Here is a 17,454-nt window from a genome sequence, read left to right on the forward strand (position 1 = left end):
TACGGTTTGTGTGGAAGGTATAGGCGGGTATTAAGCTTAACAGAAACTCTTCTTGACCCTGTCCTGTCTGCGTTAGTACCTCACCCAGAGACACGCCACATACTTGTGCGCATACTTTGTGAATGGTGATACTGCCACTTTTGTGTTACAGGAACCAAGGCTTGATGGCAGTGCTGCTGTGGCCGCCTCAACTAAAGTCTTAGGGTCATTCTGCTTCCGGGTCATTGGCGGTGCAGCGCCGATTCGGAACTTCTTAAAGATACCCAACCAACACTGACCTCGTGGTACGATGGCACTGAGCCAGAATAGCTTCAGGGCGCTATGCACCTTCCATACTGGGGCCTAACTACAAACAGCAGTCTACCAACCACGCACTTCATAAATGGAGCGCTTCGTCGCCTCGTCTAGCATACGAAGCTCTATATAGATTATGTAGTACAATGTTACAAGGCAAGTTCTTCGTTCTTCTGAGGCCTACATTCTGTGGCTCGATGCGAGCTCTACATACTTCAGGCCACACCAGAGGCGCCCGGTTTCCAGGGCTTTGGAGCCCGAGCACCTCTAATAATCTATACCTGGAGCTCCTTTCACATTGTTTACCCTGGTCAGACCTGGCTGGGGGAGAAAGCATCGTGAGAAGGGGAGGGGCTGAGGCAGTGGTACAGTGGAGAGGATGTGGCCTATGGACAAGAGCTGCCGACTTTGGAGCTGCTGAACCACGCAAGAGTCTCGGAGTCGGCTCAAGTCAAGTCAAGTCAAATAATTTATATAGCGCGCTACATACCCAGAGGGTTTCAAGGCGCTTGAAGAGGGGTGGGGAATTACTTGTCACCATCCTGTGATTCTGGCCAAATTTCTTAATCTCCCTGGGGCTTATTTATTATGAGCCCGTGCGTCACTTTTGTGCCGCCGGTGTGTCACTTTTTGTGACGCACCAGCAGCGTAAAAAATGAACCTTGTTGCACAATATTTACAAAGTGACGCATTTAGGTAGATGTGCCACTTTGTAAACCCCTGCGCAACATGATACTTGCGCTAGGTACAATGTATGCATGGGGGGCATTCCAACGCAAGAAAGGGTCGTAGAAGTGATGCAGTGAAATCTAAAAGATTTCACTGTGACACTTCTAGGACACATATGCATCAACTTGCCCATGTGTAATGACCCATTGCTGGAGTTGCGTCACTTTTGTGACACACTCCAGCAATGCGTCATTTTTGCACCTACAAATATGTCAGAAATACTGACGTAACTAACTCCTTGCGACATGATGCGACATACTGTAAATATGATGCATCATTGGTGTCGCAAGGAGGGTGCAGTGAAAATTGACGCATCGCTGTTTTCACGCAGAGATGCGTCACTTTTCATAAATGAGGCTCCCTGTGCCTACCAAAAAATGAATGTGTACTTCAGGGGTGTAACACAGGCCCTGCAGCATCCGTGGTGTGGGGGACCCCAAGCTGGAGGGGGGCCCCCTCAGCACAGAACTCAGGCCTGAGTGCTCCAGATTAAATCCGGAGCGGGGGGCCCTCCGTTTACCGTGCAGGGGGCCCCTTAAACTTTTGTTACGCCACTGGTGTACTTGTGTAATGTAACTGGTGCTCATGTGAAGCGCTCCAGTCCCTAGGCGCCAACCGGGAAATCGAGCACGCCGCAAATATTTTGTGCTGGTCCCCGGATGCTTTTCGTGGGGGGCGGAGCTAGTTGATGGACGTTGACGCAGCCGGCGTCCCCCTCCTTCCCTTGCAGCAGGTAGCTAAGGCAGGGACATTGAGCCCTTCGGCAGGCAGTGAGTGGGGTTTAACTAGCCGAAGGGGATGCAGTAGAGAGGGCCAGGAAACTGGTAGCCAAGGTGGAAGGGGCAAAACAGGTGGGGTCACAGACAGTAGTGGTGGGCCCATCGGCAACAGGTGTTGTGGCTAACAGCGGGGCAGGACAAAGCGGCGCAGTGACCGACAAGGGTGGCTCTGACCTTCCAAAAACGGGCACATCAACGAAAGCCGAGCACGCCAAGAAGCAGGATGGTACGGCACCAGGTATGTTGCAAGTGCTACCCAGAGTAGGCTTGAGAGAGCTGCGATCATACAGAGAGCGTCTGGGGTACACTTCTCCCAGGAGGTGAAAGAAAAAAATCTGGAAGGGGTAATATGTGAACATGTTTTCTTTGTAAGTTGATAAGGATGAGAAGGAGGAAGCGAATAAGATTAGAGAGTGGGCTCATCTAATGGATTGGGGCAATTGGCCCCACAGGAAGAAGATTTATGAAACTCTGGTAAATTGGATAAAGGAATTCTCCAATTATCATGCTATACTGGTAGAGCGTTTCCCTGGGCTAGGTGCGCAGTTGACATGCTATCAAAATAGGATCACCTGTGCGCATGATGAATACGGGGGAGTGGGATGGAAGGAATATGACAAAGAATTCAAGAGGGTGAAGGCAACTGATCTGGTCTTAACATGGGATCAGATTGAGATCATCATGTGGTGGAGTCACATGAAAACTGCCAGCCAGGACACTCCACGAGTGCAGTCCTTTCGATCAGGCACACCGCATAGCACGGGAGGTGGGGGCAGGAAGGGGTCATGCTGGGATTTCAACAGGCGGACTTGCACCAGGCCCACGGGGTCATGCCTGCTCAGGCACGTATGTTCTTTCTGTGGTCTCTCCTCCCATCCTGAAACCAAATGTTTCAAAAAGTCAAAGGAAAAGGGAGGTAAAATGCTGGAATGAGGACTTATTGCTCAGCAAGGCTCACTCACCAATAAAAATAATGGCATTGATACCCTGGTTGAATAAATACTGTTGCCCAAACACAGCCCAACTTTTTAGAAGGCTTCAGGGATGGTTTTAGGATTCCTGCACCTGGCTACTTTGAGGTCTCTTACTGCCGCAATCAACAATCAGTGAGGGACAACAAGTCTGTGGTGCTAGCTAAAGTGCCTTTCGACATGGTACCGGTTGAAGATTTTGTTTGTTCACCGCTGGGGGTGGAACCCAAAAAAGATCCAGGGGAATTCAGCTTCATCCATACCTTGTCCGCTCCCAGGATGCTGTTGATGCTATTGATGAGGCCCTGTGCACCGTGAGATACGCATCACTGTATCAGGCGATTGCGATGCCGCAGAGGCTTGGTCCAGGCATGTTGTTTGCAAAATCTTACATAGAATCAGCCTTCCGTTTACTGCCAGTTCATCCACAAGACGTCCATCTGTTGGGATTTCAACTAGCGAGGTAGTACTACATAAACAAATGCATGCCCATGGGGTACTCCGTCTCTTGCTCCTATTATGAGAAATTCCACTTTTTCCTTGAATGGGTTTTCAGGCAGGTGACTGGGCACCAGTGGGTGTTGCACTACTTGGATGATTTCCTGTTGTTGGGGGCACCGGTTTCTCAGGAGTGTGGCAGAGCTCTGGAAGCATTTTGCGCACTCATGTGTGAATTTGGGGTCACTCTGGAACCAGGAAAGACAGTGGGACTGGCCACACAAATAGAGTTTCTGTGCATAGAGCTGGATTCAGTGAATGGGGTATTACGTCTGTCACAGTGGAAAGTGAGGGGTTTCAAATTAGCGTTGGAGGAATGCCTGAGCAAAGAAAAGGTCACCTTACATGAACTGCAGAAGGCAGTGAGAATGCTTAATTTTGCGCTGAAATTATACCTATATTTCTCAAACAACAATGGTCCCATGCATAATTAAATTCAAGGGAAAAATAAATATAGACATAATGGACCTATATTAAGTAAGGTGATTTGTCCAGCCGGACAGGGATCACAAATTTTTAACAGTATAATTCAACAATCAAAAAAATTCCTTACATTCATTAGAGTGAGACACAAGCCTGTGCCCTCACGCTTACAAATTGGCAAGGTGACAGGGTAGTAAAGAGACAGAGGGAAGAGTTTTTAGGCAAAAAGTGAACGATTTCTGAAAGTGAAGAAATGACAGAAATTCAATTACACCATTATACGCATATCACATTTGGTATACATTTAGATATATGGTGTTTCAACAAGTCGATGGCGTTTCGATCCCTTTTACATAATACGTGGGATCATCATCAGGACAAAGATTATGCCTAAAGGGTATTGGACACAATAGCCTAAAGAAAAAAGGGGGGGGGAAGGAATAGAGAAATATTTACAAAGAAATTCCATCAAGGAAGAATATTTCAGCAACAAGTGATGGTGATATCCAGTGAGTGAGAATTAAAAATTGCACAAGTAGTGCGGTGTTCTATCCACATACAGATTACTGTCGGCAGGAGTCATCTGAGTACAAGACGAGTGTCTAAGATGGTGCAAGGACTACGTGGGGAGCACACAAAAGATCTCTCGTCACATACAGGAATTGTTCCTAATACCGGCGTGCAGAAGTCATCTAGGTAAACGATAAGTCTACAAAGTGATGCGCGAAAACATGCAGCACAAGTAGAACGGTGGAATTGGTTCAAAATACCGGCGGGCAGCGGCAAGGGTACAGCCATGTAGGGCTGGTTCTAACAGTGAGCGCAGTGGACTATGAGGTATAAAAACAAGTGATTAACCAGTGGTAATATAAGAAACCGGCATAACTGTGCAAAACCGAACTACCTGGTAGAGAGGAATTAACAGTCATGTAAAATAGGGTGAGGGCAATCCTTCACGGCATCTAAGGTGGAAGGGACAGACGTTTTTAGCCGTATGCACTAATTGCAAGTTAGAAGGCTCGCATGAAAGAGGGAGGGAGGCTTAGCAACCGCAGTGGGTCGCCGTTTTGCCGGTACCAGGGCTCGAATGAGGGAGGGGCTGAAAATCGCCGAGTCGCTAAGAATCAGGACGCGCTCTAAGGTGTAGAAACGGGTGGACAAATATTAAGACAAGTGCCCGGGAACGCATGCATAATTAAAAATGAGCGGAGCAGCATACTGGGGCTTACTCGTTTTGAGTGAAGTAGATAAGGAATGGGCCCGCAAGGGGGGGGATTTAGTTGGGCGCCAACACTTCGGAGCAGCAAAGAGCTTACCCGTAGGAAACGGAGTAATCCGAATTTAAGCCCGCAATGGGGGAATGGATCGAGCGCCAACAGTAAGACGCGTTCCCACGAGCCTAGAAGAGGAAGGTAAAAAGGGAACAGGGGGTCAGGTTTGGGAGCATGAAAAGGGCAAACGAGGCGGGCGCCAGCGTTTGTAGCACTTACCGAAAATGAAGGCTTCGTGTGTGCACCCTGGCAATGGCAGTATTTCACACGGGACCAGGAAGTTAAGCGAGAGCCGGTCAAAGGGGTGGATGCTGATAGGTGGACGGAACAGCAACCAAGGGATTTTACCTATGGCCTGCCCATTTTTGCATTCCATTGCACAGGCAATGCCTGGTTTAAAAGAAAAACATCACTGCACTCGGTTGTCCAGCGAGGTTAAGCAGGATATGCAGATTTGGATGGCATTCCTGCGTGATTTCAATGGCGCTGTAGTGTGGCCCAGCCCCGCTAGATCCAGCCCAGACCTTGGCCTAACGACAGATGCTTCTGGAAGTGAAGGTTTTGGTTCCATTCTTGGCCCTGAATGGCCAGCACAACGTTGGCCAGCTTGGTGGGTGGATGCTGGCCTGACGGGTAACATTGGATTTTTGGAATTATTTCCTATTTTGGTGGCCTTAACCATATGGCCTCACCAGTTCCGCGATCAATCTGTGGCTTTTTTGGTCTGATAACATGTCAGTAATGGAGTACATTAATCAGCAGTCAGCAGTCAGCTAATTGTAGGCTGATGCTTCGCTTGTTAAAAGAAATAGTAATTCAATGCATGAAATTAAACGTACTGTTTAGGGCCAGACAAGTCCCAGGTGTATTCAATCACCCTGCTAATGCACTGTCTATTTTTAAGATGCAGGTTTTCAGGTCTTACCACCCAGGAGCAGCTGAAAGTCCAACGCCTTTGCCAGAGCAGCTTTGCCCCAACCTATCGGACCTCGTGGCAGCTAACCTAGCACCCAGGACCAGGCTGGCTTATGAGGGGGCTTTTAACACCTTCTGCAATTTTCTTGGGGATGGCTGGGAGGAGGCTTGGCATGAGTCATCTGCTGTCCTATCGTTCGTGAGGGAGTTGAGAAATGGGGGCATTTTGTGGTGTGCGCCAAATGCCACATGGCGGCAATCGCCTTTTTTTGGAAAGATGCAGGGACTACCGATTCCACGGGCTCTTTTATAGTCCAAAGGGCGCTGAAAGAATGGCAGCATCCGCAGGGTTCCCAGCCGGACGTCCAGCACCCGATTAGCTTTGAGGTATTAACAGTTCTCCTGGAGGTATTGGGGAAGGTATGTAGGTCCACGGGGGAGATTCAACTTTTCAGGGCTGCTTTTCCCTCGCCTTATATGGCGCCTTTTGATGAAAAGCAGCGAATCTCCTAAGACCACCAATGCTGCCCGGCACAAAACACCTGTGAAGTAGTGTGGCTCACCGGTTAGAGGCGGCAGACCCTAGAGCAGAGGACGGCCCGGGACCAGGGTTCGATTCCCGGCGCGGCAGGTTTCTGGACCAGGGTCAGCGGACTCGATAATTCTCTCGCCTCGGTGCCCACTCTGATCAGCGATCACACTCGGCAACTCTGGGCATTAGCTTGCCTCATCTTCACTAACGGCCCCACCAGACTGCCGGGGATGCCTGGTCTCACCCTGGAGATACCCATTAAGGGACCATCTCTCAGGGAAGCCAGGAAGGGTTTCGCAGCGGTCAAAGCGCCTTGGGACCCTACGGGTAAGTAGTGCGCTATATAAATGCCTATACATTTACATTTACATTTACATTCACCTTTAATTCACCTTACGATTATCTATCAAAATAACGAGGCAGGCGCTGGGAACTGGAAGGCAAGAAACAGGTTTATTACTCCAGAGGAGAACTATTCACTTCAGACACCGGGATGTCGTCTGGAGGTGCTCTAACTGCATCTCCGTGGTTCAGTCTTTTATACACATTTGCATCAGTTTATTGGCATGGTTAAACATCCTTGGAATCCCTGCCTTAGGCTAGTTCCCACACAAACCTAGCAGCAATCATCCCCCCACCCAGATCTAACAGATTATCGCTATCTCACAGCTGGACTTTTCGACAGGATCTAAAAACACATGGGATCGGTCAGATCTAAGGGTTTGTGTCATTGATTAAATCAGGCCCCTTTGTCAGTAAAACAAGCCCTGCCGTATGTGGGTAATAAACTATGTCCGCAGGGGTCGGTTAGTGCCTGGGACCAGATTGAGTAGCCAGGTGCAGGAAAGGAGGTTATCAGAGGGGCTTGCCCGTTTATGGAGGATGAAAGGACAAATGCTTTAGGTGCGGGAAGTGACTCTGGCCTTTATTATAATGACAAAGTTTTACAACCCCAGTACATTTGTTCAGGTTTAGTCAGAGCGCTGGGCGATGATAGCGAGGTCGGGGTGATACATAGGTGACCAGCAGAGTACGAAATGGCCGCGATGTCTAAAATGGTTGTAGCTTACGCGCACGCAGAGGCCTTCGCTAAACAAGATGGCGCAGGCAATGTTCATGTTTGTCGTTTTACTTTCTACACTTTAGGATTGGAGAATTGGTGGCACGTAACAAACAAGATTCGCATGGTGGACTCCAATTTGGACATGTTCAATTACAGGGGTGCTCTTTATCCTTATCAATTCCTAGATCCAAAACGGACCAGAACAGAAGGGGTGACCATGTTATTCTGCACAAAGCCCAAGGGAACCCATGCTGTTCGATAAGCAATCAGGGTTTTTTTCTGGATTACAGGCCACGAGGTGCAGGTGGTCCACTCTTTATTCATCAGGATGGGACCCCACTTATAAAATTTCAGTTTGGCAGGATATTGACATTGGCGCTTGGGGCAGCAGGCATGGATCCATCAAAATTTGGTTCCCATTCTTTCAGGATTGGGGCAGCCACCGAAGCCATGGCTAGGAGCCTGCAGGGACATGAGGTTCAGAGGATCGTGAGTTGGTCTTCTCACTCTTACAAACGATATGTGCGTTTACATCTGCTGTAAGGTATTAATGGCTAATGATTGGTTATTTGTTTAAATTTTCGTAGTTTCTGCGTCCTGTGCCACAGGAAGGGGGCTGGGTCGAACAGAGGTATGGATTATAGGTCTCTCATATGTGAACAGATTGACACAATATTTTTTCACAGACAATTACACGGAAAAGGCCTGCCGGGCAGGTTTCAATGTGTCATTGCCTGGACAAGGAGGTTTGGGATTGGGGCAGTTGCAAACATTTTTGGGTGCCTTGTTAGCTAGGACTCCAGCGACACCCGCTGTGGAAATTGTGCATCTGGGAGGTAATGACCTGGTACACTTGGGTGGGAAGGGAGTGGTTGAGATGCTGATCCCAGAAATGAGGTGGTTGGCCACATGATCCCTAGGTTTCAATGGCAGGGGGTGAGTCAGGGTGGGCTTTGAATCACTCCTTTAAGAGAATCAATAACAGGATTGATAAGACTGGAGACAATTGTGCATGGGTGCATCCGGGGGGGGGGGGGCGTTTTTTTCTGCAGGACGTAATTCTTCTCTCTAAATTAGGCAATGAAGCTTTCATGGAGAACTATCTAGCCTGGATGATAGGTGCAAGGGACAGGGCATAACCTTTTTTCAGGAGGCGGAAGGGGGGCCAGATAGTCGGTCAACTATCCTGGCCTGTGGAGTAAGGTCATGATTAGACAGTCATTTTTTCCATCTTTCAGTAGGCGTCCCATTATTAATAGGGACACCTGGGGAGGACAGTGATCTCTCATCACACTCCAGGGGGCATTTACAGCCAGTAGGCTGAAGGGTGCGGGGATAGGAAGTTACACTTCCAGCAGGCCTTTTGGGCCAATCCCCGCACAGGCGCATGGGCACCAAGTTGGCATTAAAGTCAGTCCCTTGGAAGTAGTATTGGAGGGCGTAGAGGGTGCCCGATGGAAGTTATATGACGGGCAACCGGCCCTCCTGCGCAAGGTCACTCTGGTAAGAAGGAAGACCTAGCAAGTAGCTGAAACCAGTCATGTTCTTGCACGTAAACTCATCTGGATTGTGCAGAAAACAAGTTTGTACATATTTCAGTTTTAGGTTAGGTATAGCTATGTATTATATATGTGTTAAGATTAGCCAAAAAGAAGTGTAAATACTTTGGCTATGAAAATTGTTTAAATGTCCGAATATGTGTTGTTTTTCTGCATATTGAAAATGATCGAATTTTAAATATGATTTTTAATTTGTTAATAAAATACGGCAGGGTTATCCTACCCCTATTCCAAGACATGTGTGTGCATCGATTTATTATGCCTTGGGGGAAGGGGCGGCTAAGTGGTCCCTTGCCAGGAAGTCGGTGTCAGCCGGATGGAGGGGGTCTCAGCAATATCTGGCCATATACCTTTGTGTCGAGTTTGCGCTATATAAAACCGCCAAACTATTTCACAGTGACATAGTTTTAAAGCTAGAGGATTAGGGATTTAACATATATACCCTAGTTCATAAGGTCAACATGTTTCTGCCATCCATGGGTCCACTAAAGGGATCCAAAGGCATTCCTCAGGACCTATGATATCAAGTCACTCTGCAAGAAGTGGTAAAAGTGGAAAAGAGAAATATACAACACACCACTGGAGCTGTGGGGCTAGTTGTTCAACGTCCCTCTTCCTTTCAGAGGAATTCGAAAACCAGCGTGAAATATAGTCGCATGCACTCTCCATGCTCTTGTACCATCTTGTGGTGCCCATCTATGAGTCATGGTGCCTCCTCCAGTGAGATGTCTCGCCTGACACATAGATCCATTATTGAAAGACGGGTCCATAATGGATCCTACACAGGGTCAGACTGGGAACTGAAACCGGCCCTGGCACTCTGCTCGGCCTGCTCCATGAGGGGTGCGAGCTGTTTGCTAGGGCCGGTTTTGGCTGATTTTGTTAAAGGGGGCTGATATTGCAGCTGTGCTGCAAAACCTCCCCTGGTAACAAAAGGGCTCCCCAGAGGCCCAAACTGGCCCCCACCCTTGCAACCCACAGGGGAAACGCCTGGTGCCCGCTAAGGCCAGTCTGGCCCTTATCCTACACGGTGGTCACTGTGATCAGTTGCCATTCTGCCTCTGTTTTATACATTATGATCTACCCCTGCTACTTGGATTGTGGCCTTCTGTTACAACAACAGATTTCATACTGTAACAGTTATGTAATTACAGCCTCACCCATAGGGCGTCTGACACCACCGATTAACTTCGTAATATGCTAATAACTTTTGTACCTGTTATGTAACTGCCTCAACCCAACCAATTCCTGCATCTGCCCAATTCTCTCTCCTCTACTTTTCTCCTCACTGCCTTCTTAGTTTCACTGCATACTTGTAATTATTATTTATTATATGCTAAACATCATTGTCCCTATGCATTTTAATGATATTACTAGTAGCTTGGGTTTTAATTGGAAAGAACTGTAATGTCCATGGGCAATGTTTGTTCTATGTTAACGTTAAAAAATAGTCAAATTATAAACAGTAATCATGATTTGTTCAAGTTATTTGGGTTAAGACACATTCTGGCTGCTTGATTCTCTCTCTTTTGGCCCTGTGCCTTGGGTAGCCATGCAGAGATGATGTCCCAATAACCCTGAGTGCGTGGGACCAGGGACCTTGTCAGTTCAGTATGGTGATTGGCCTGTAGTAGTGGGAGCTCCCTCCTTTGTAGGAGAGACAGGTGCTTGTACCCACGACCACGGTATTGAACCAGAGGTTGCAGTCCAAATCTGAGGAACACAGCTCTCCCTGATCGGAATTCTCCATAAGATGTGACCATCACTATTCAAGCCGAAGAAGTTTCCTTCATCCAGGAGAACACATGCTTGAGGCACTTGGTGACACTTCAATGGTTCTCTGGGTTTCGATGCAGGCAGAGAGCGTTCCGGGTGCCCGGCCCGATCTCTGCGATCCGAATCTCTCTTCCTTGCGGTGGTCCCTCGAGTAAAGAGGGCCCGCGTAGGGGGTCACTCCTTCAAGCTGAAGGCATCGCAGCTTTGGAATGCTTTGCCATTGGCTCTACGTAGCACTTCTAATTTGCTGACCTTTAGGAAGGGCCTTAAAACTTGGCTCTTTGCCCCTTAGCATGCTCCCTCCTTTGTTTTGTTGTTTTTCTTTTATCCCACTGTGTTATGTTTTTATGCTTACAAGCTGCCAATAAAAAGCGCCGGGACACTCCAATGGAGTAGCCGTGCGCTATAGAAATCAAAAAATAACATAACATAACATAACATAACATAACATAACATAACATCAGGATGCACCGGAAATTAAATTGGTAGATCTTGCTGATCAGGGCAAGTACGTGGCATCTTTATGTTACAAATCCTATGTGCTGTGACTCGCTGGTAGACTCTATGTACACTGCCTATGCAGAAATTCATTCAGCTGCAGGTGCTATGTTATGTGACTCCATATTACGTATTCATGTTGTAGACTATGTTATGAGGATGTGGGGTATTTCTTTCTTTTCAGCAGAACCTATGTTCCTAGGCTATGGTAGCTCTCCATGCTGTAGCCCTTATGTTCTTGGGACTGGGTGAAAAGGAGATGTTTATGGTGCAGAACCTAACTTCTTTAGGTCTGTAGTAGCTCTTTGTGCTGCTGGTCCAATGTTCCAGGGCTCTGTTGTAGTTCTTCAGACTCAAGACCCTATCTTGTTGAGATCTGTGATGAAATTTCGTGCCGCAGATTGCATTTTCGCTAGATATGTGGTAGTTCTTCGCATTGCAGACCCTATCTTCTTGGGATTTGTGTTAGTTCTCCATGCCACAGATCCTGTGTTCTTGGGTGGGGGGGTTGGTGGTAGTTCTTTGTGCCGCAGATCCTGTGTTTTTGGGGGTCTGTGGTAGTTCTTCGTGCCGCAGATCCAGTGTTCTTGGGAGGTCTGTGGTAGTCCTCCGTACCGCAGATCCTGTGTTCTTGGAGGGTCTGTGGTAGTTCTTTGTGCTGCAGATCCTGTGTTCTTGGGGGGGGTCTGTGGTAGTTCTTTGTTCTGCAGATCCTGTGGTCTTTGGGATCTGTTGCTGTTCTTCATACTGCAGATTTTATATTCTTCTGTTCTGCTGAAGTTCTTTATGCTGCCGATCCTATGCATTTTGGGATGGGGTCAATGTTGGTTGTTTATGGTGCAGATGCTAGGTTCTTGATAGCTCTAGTAGATCTTTGCCTTGCAGACCTTAGCTTCACAGGCTGTATGGGAGGTATTCACGTTGTAAGTCCTCTGCTCTTGGAGTCTTTGGTAGTCCTCCTTACTGCATAGTCTATATTCTTATGGTCAGCGGTTGTTCTTCTTTTGGCAGACCCTACGTTTCTGGAGTCTGTGACAATTCTTCATGCTATGGATCCTATGTTCTTGGGGACTGTGGTAGTTTTTCGTTCTTGATATCCTATGTCCTGGGCCATGTTGTAGTTCATTGTACTGCAGACCCTATTTTCATTCTCTCTAGTATTTCATCGTGCTGCAAGTCATATGTTCTTGGGGTCTGTGGTAATTCTTCTTACTGCACAGCTTATATTCTTGGGATCCATCGCCGTTTTTTATGATGTAGATCCTATGCTTGTGGGGTCTGTTGTAGCTTTTTTTGTGCTGCAGATCCTATGTTCTTGTTAACTTCATGCTGCAGGGCCGTTGATTTGGGGTCTATGGTAGTGTAGACAGTGGCGTAACGAAACTTGAGGGGGCCACCCTGCAAAGCACAATGAGGGGGCCCCCCAGTGGCCTGGCCCACCACCTACCACTTTGCCACACCGACAAAAATAAGTAGCCACTTCAAGCTGTATTTTCAGCACTTATCTGTGTATACTTCGAACAGAAAATATAAATAGAATGCACGCTCGCTTTATCCCTCTCCTCTCTATCCTTTCATCCCTCTCCTCTCTCTCACGCGCTCGCTCTCTATCCCTCTCCTCTGTCATTATCCCTTCCCCCCTCTCCCACGCTCTCTCTCTATCCCTCTCCTCTCTGTTCTTTTATCCCTCTCTCTATCTCTCCTCTCTCTCACGCACTCGCTCTCTATCCCTCTCCTCTGTCATTATCCCTTTCCCCCTCTCCCACGCTCTCTCTCTATCCTTCTCCTCTCTATCTTTTATCCCTCTCCCTCTCTGTCTCTGTTTATCCCTCTCCTCTCTATCATTTTATCCATCTCCCCTCGCTGTCTCTTTTTATACCTCTCTATCTTTTTATCCCTCTCCTCCTCTCATGCGCTCACTCTCTAGCCCTCTCCTCTCTGTCATTATCCCTCTCCTCTCTATCCTTTTATCCCTCCTGTTTTTTTATCCCTCTCTCGCACGCTCTCTCTCTATTCCTCTCCTCTCTATCCTTTTATCCCTCTCCTGTCTCTTTTTATCCCTTGCCTCTCTCACGCACTCGCTCTCTATCCCTCTCCTCTGTCTTTATCCCTCTCCCCCCTCTCGCACACTCTCTCTCTATCCCTCTCCTCTCTCTCAAGCGCTCGCTCTCTATTCCTCTCCTCTGTCTATATCCCTCTCCCCCCTCTCGCACGCTCTCTCTCTATCCCTCTCCTCTCTCTCACGCGCTCGCTCTCTATCCCTCTCCTCTATCATTTTCCCTTTCCCCCTCTCGCACGCTCTCTCTCTATCCTTTTATCCCTCTCCTCTCTCTCCTTTTATCCCTCTCCTCTCTCTCTCTATCCCTCTCCTCTCTCTCTCTCTCTATCCCTCTCCTCTCTATCTTTTTATCCCTCTCCTGTCTCTTTTTATTACTCACCCCCTCTCGCACGCGCTCTCTCTCTATTCCTCTCCTCTCTATCCTTTTATCCCTCTCCTGTCTCTTTTTATTACTCACCCCCTCTCGCACGCGCTCTCTCTCTATTCCTCTCCTCTCTATCCTTTTATCCCTCTCCTGTCTCTTTTTATTACTCACCCCCTCTCGCACGCGCTCTCTCTCTATTCCTCTTCTCTCTATCCTTTTATCCCTCTCCTGTCTCTTTTTATCCCTCGCCTCTTTCACGCACTCACTCTCTATCCCTCTTGCATGCTCTCTCTATCCCTCCCCTCTCTATCCTTTCATCCCTCTCCTATCCTTTTATCCCTCTCCTCTCTCTCATGCGCTCGCTCTCTATCCCTCTCCTCTGTCATTATCCCTCCCCCCCTCACACGCTCTCTCTCAATCCCTCTCCTCTCTATCCTTTTATCCCTCTCTCTATCCCTCTCCTCTCTCTCATGTACTCGCTCTCTATCCCTCTCCTCTCTCTCATGCACTCGCTCTCTATCCCTCTCCTCTGTCATTATCCTTTCCCCCTCTCGCACGCTCTCTCTCTATCCCTCTTCTCTCTATCCTTTTATCCCTCTCCCTCTCCCTCTCTTTTTATTCCTCTCCTCTCTATTGTTTTATCCATCTCCCCTCTCTGTCTCTTTTTATACCTCTCTATCCTTTTTTCCCTCTCCTGTCTCTCTGTCTCTTTTTATCCCTCTCCTCTCTCATGCGCTCACTCTCTTGCCCTCTCCTCTCTGTCATTATCCCTCTCCACCTCTCGCACCAGGTTGCACTGTTTTGATCTGAAAACTTTAATTGTGAGTCATTTTATTCGATAGAGGCCGCCTTGCAAATACAGATGAAGCGCCATTTTCACACAGTTGTGAAAAATGTCACCTTTAAATATATCCGTCATGAAAAATGAAAACATTTTTGGCAAAAAAATACGCACCTGCTCTCACTCAGCCTTAGCTTGCGCAGTGTAAGTTGCTGTTCCAAAAATCCCAGCAACGCTCTGTACACTACCCGCTTCGCTTGGGCCTACCTTCCTTCCACAGAGGCACCTGCTCCTGTCTTTGTTTAATGGTCACGACTTACTGCGCACTTTTAATTGTTGCGCATGACTGACATTAGTGGTCCTGCTCTTTGCTTCTCTGAGGGTGTTGTCTCGACTTTACTCAATTTTTTTAAAGGCTCGAGTCTGTATACCAAGACAGAAAAGGGGCCCATTAGTACTGCAGAAACCGGTACAGCTCAGGGTGACCAACTGGCATTGGTGTAAATTCAGGACGGTGAATGTAATAATTCAGGACAAAGGGACAAAATTCAGGACAAAAATTCAGGACAAAGGGTCAAAATTCAAGGACAAAACTTCGGGACAAAAGTTACGTTTTACAAACACGTCAGAGGTGGTCGCGCAAGACTATATAAGTAAGTAAATAGACAACCACCTAAGTACAAGTCAAAATAAATTTATATTAGGCTGAGACAATCATGCGCGTCACGTTTTTTAGTTTGGCTGCAGCTTGCTACCTTAGACGATTCAAAATTTGCATCTCGCTTCAGCAGGTACATTAGTCACCAGACAATGGTGAACCACACCTGAATATAAGTGAGGCCTCTTTTATTGTGGATTGAAAACTACTGGATATACAAGGAGCTTTGCAGTGCCGGCCCCCAGTAACAAAACGGCTCTACCCCCCTTTCCGCCTCCCAGTGAAACACCCAATGCCGGGTCTGACCAGTCCGGCCTTGCTATCACCCTCCATTGGTGCCCCTCATCTTCACTTAGACCTTCTCTCATGTGTATTTAATTTCTTTTATAGTGTTACTCATCTCAAGTATGTAGGGCACGGTGTCGGAGTACGTTACATCACACACACATTATATAGAGACATTGACTCATATTAACGTGAAAGTCATTGTATAGGAAATGTTACTTAATATAATGGATGCTACAAGGTGTAATCATTCTTGTATCTATCATTCAGTCTTTCACCATTCATTCTGTCCTTCCATCTGTGTGCCCATCTATATCCAAACATATTCAACCATTTGCAAACCTATCCACCATATATCCTTCCATCCATCATTTCACTCATCCATCCCTTCATCCACCCTTTCACTCATCCATCCATTATTCATCCATCCACCCTTTCACCCCAGCCATCCGTACAGTCATCCATCCACTCTTCCACCCATCCATCTATTCACTCACCCATCCAGCCATTTACCCTTTCACCCATCCATTCACTTACTCATCCATCCACCCACCCATTCACTTGACCATCATCTACCCTTCCACCCATACATCATCCATTTACCTTTTCTCTCATCCATACTTCCACTCATTCACTCATCCATCCATCCTTTCTTTCATTATCTATCCATTCACGCTTTTATTCATCCATTCATCATTTCCTTTCAGTAATCCATCCAGCCATTCACACATTCCTTTATTTATTCAAAGTTCAAAAAGTACTTTATTTGGTTAATAGGTAATAACCATAAAAGCAACAACATGAAATTTCATTTACACAGAAATGTAAAAAGGAGGCAGTTAAAATTCATCCAGACCAATTGATTTCCGCAATTTAAAAACATGTCTAAAAAATTCTGAGAGTACTGTAACAACTAAAACTGTGTCCATTCTTTGCAACTCTAAAAATGCTGGGCGACATCTATTTAAGTTCATTTCTTTGAGAATTGGGATAATAAGTTTCCTTCGCGGTAGGGTATAAAATTTACAAAAAAATAAAACATGGATGTCAGATTGGAACGAGGATTCATCACATGGGCACATAGGCAAATCACGCGACCACGAATTCATTTCTGGGAAAGTCAAAAGTCTAAAAACAATATTTTATCTGAAACGTGTCAAGAGGAATCTATCATAATTGGACATAGGCAGAGTTAAATACGGCTGTAATTTATCACCAGTTAATACCAGCTGATGCGAGGTAACCGTCCTTTTCTTTACTTCATCTAACATTCTTTTCTCCTCGAGGTGTTCCATACTCAATTTTTTCAACAACTTTCAGGATATATTAACCATTGTGAGAGGATCATCATAGTATTATTGGCAATCGATTTCTATTAGAAAACATTTAACATAATCTAGCCATTTGAATCTACTCACATTTTCTAGTTTTAAGACGTCCCACAAAATTGCCCTGTTCACTCATTTGTTGTCCATACCCTATGCCACAAAAGAATGGGCTGAGTTCTGATTATATCTGTAATGTACGGTTGCCCAAGTTTGATGTGGCAGATGTAGGCCACAACACTTTCTGGTATTGTCAGAATATGCCTCATGAACATATTTTCGGCAATTTGAATTGATTTTATGTTAGTATATCCCCAAAGTCCAGATCCATACAGAGCCACTGATAGACATGTAGCATTATAAATAGTTAAGACTTATTTTATTGGTTTCTTACCCAGCTTCTTTATAAAATTCTTTAAGGCCATTATTGTTTTTGAAAACAAGAGGGTTCTAGCCTTTAAAGCACTTGTCCAAGAGCCAGTCTCATGAAACAGGATACCCAGGTAAGGGAAAGTGGAGGTATTTTCCAGGGGAATATTATTTATGGACATCATTTTCATTTGTTTCCTAGTTTGTGTACCACAGTTCATGGAGAACGTTTTACTACAGTTAATTTTTAGGTCCATACTCAACATGAACTTATCGAAAGATTTTATCAGGTTCTGTAAGGCCAG

This window comes from Lissotriton vulgaris, chromosome 2_1 (genome assembly GCF_964263255.1).
Source record: "Lissotriton vulgaris chromosome 2_1, aLisVul1.2, whole genome shotgun sequence".
Lineage (NCBI taxonomy): Eukaryota > Metazoa > Chordata > Amphibia > Caudata > Salamandridae > Lissotriton > Lissotriton vulgaris.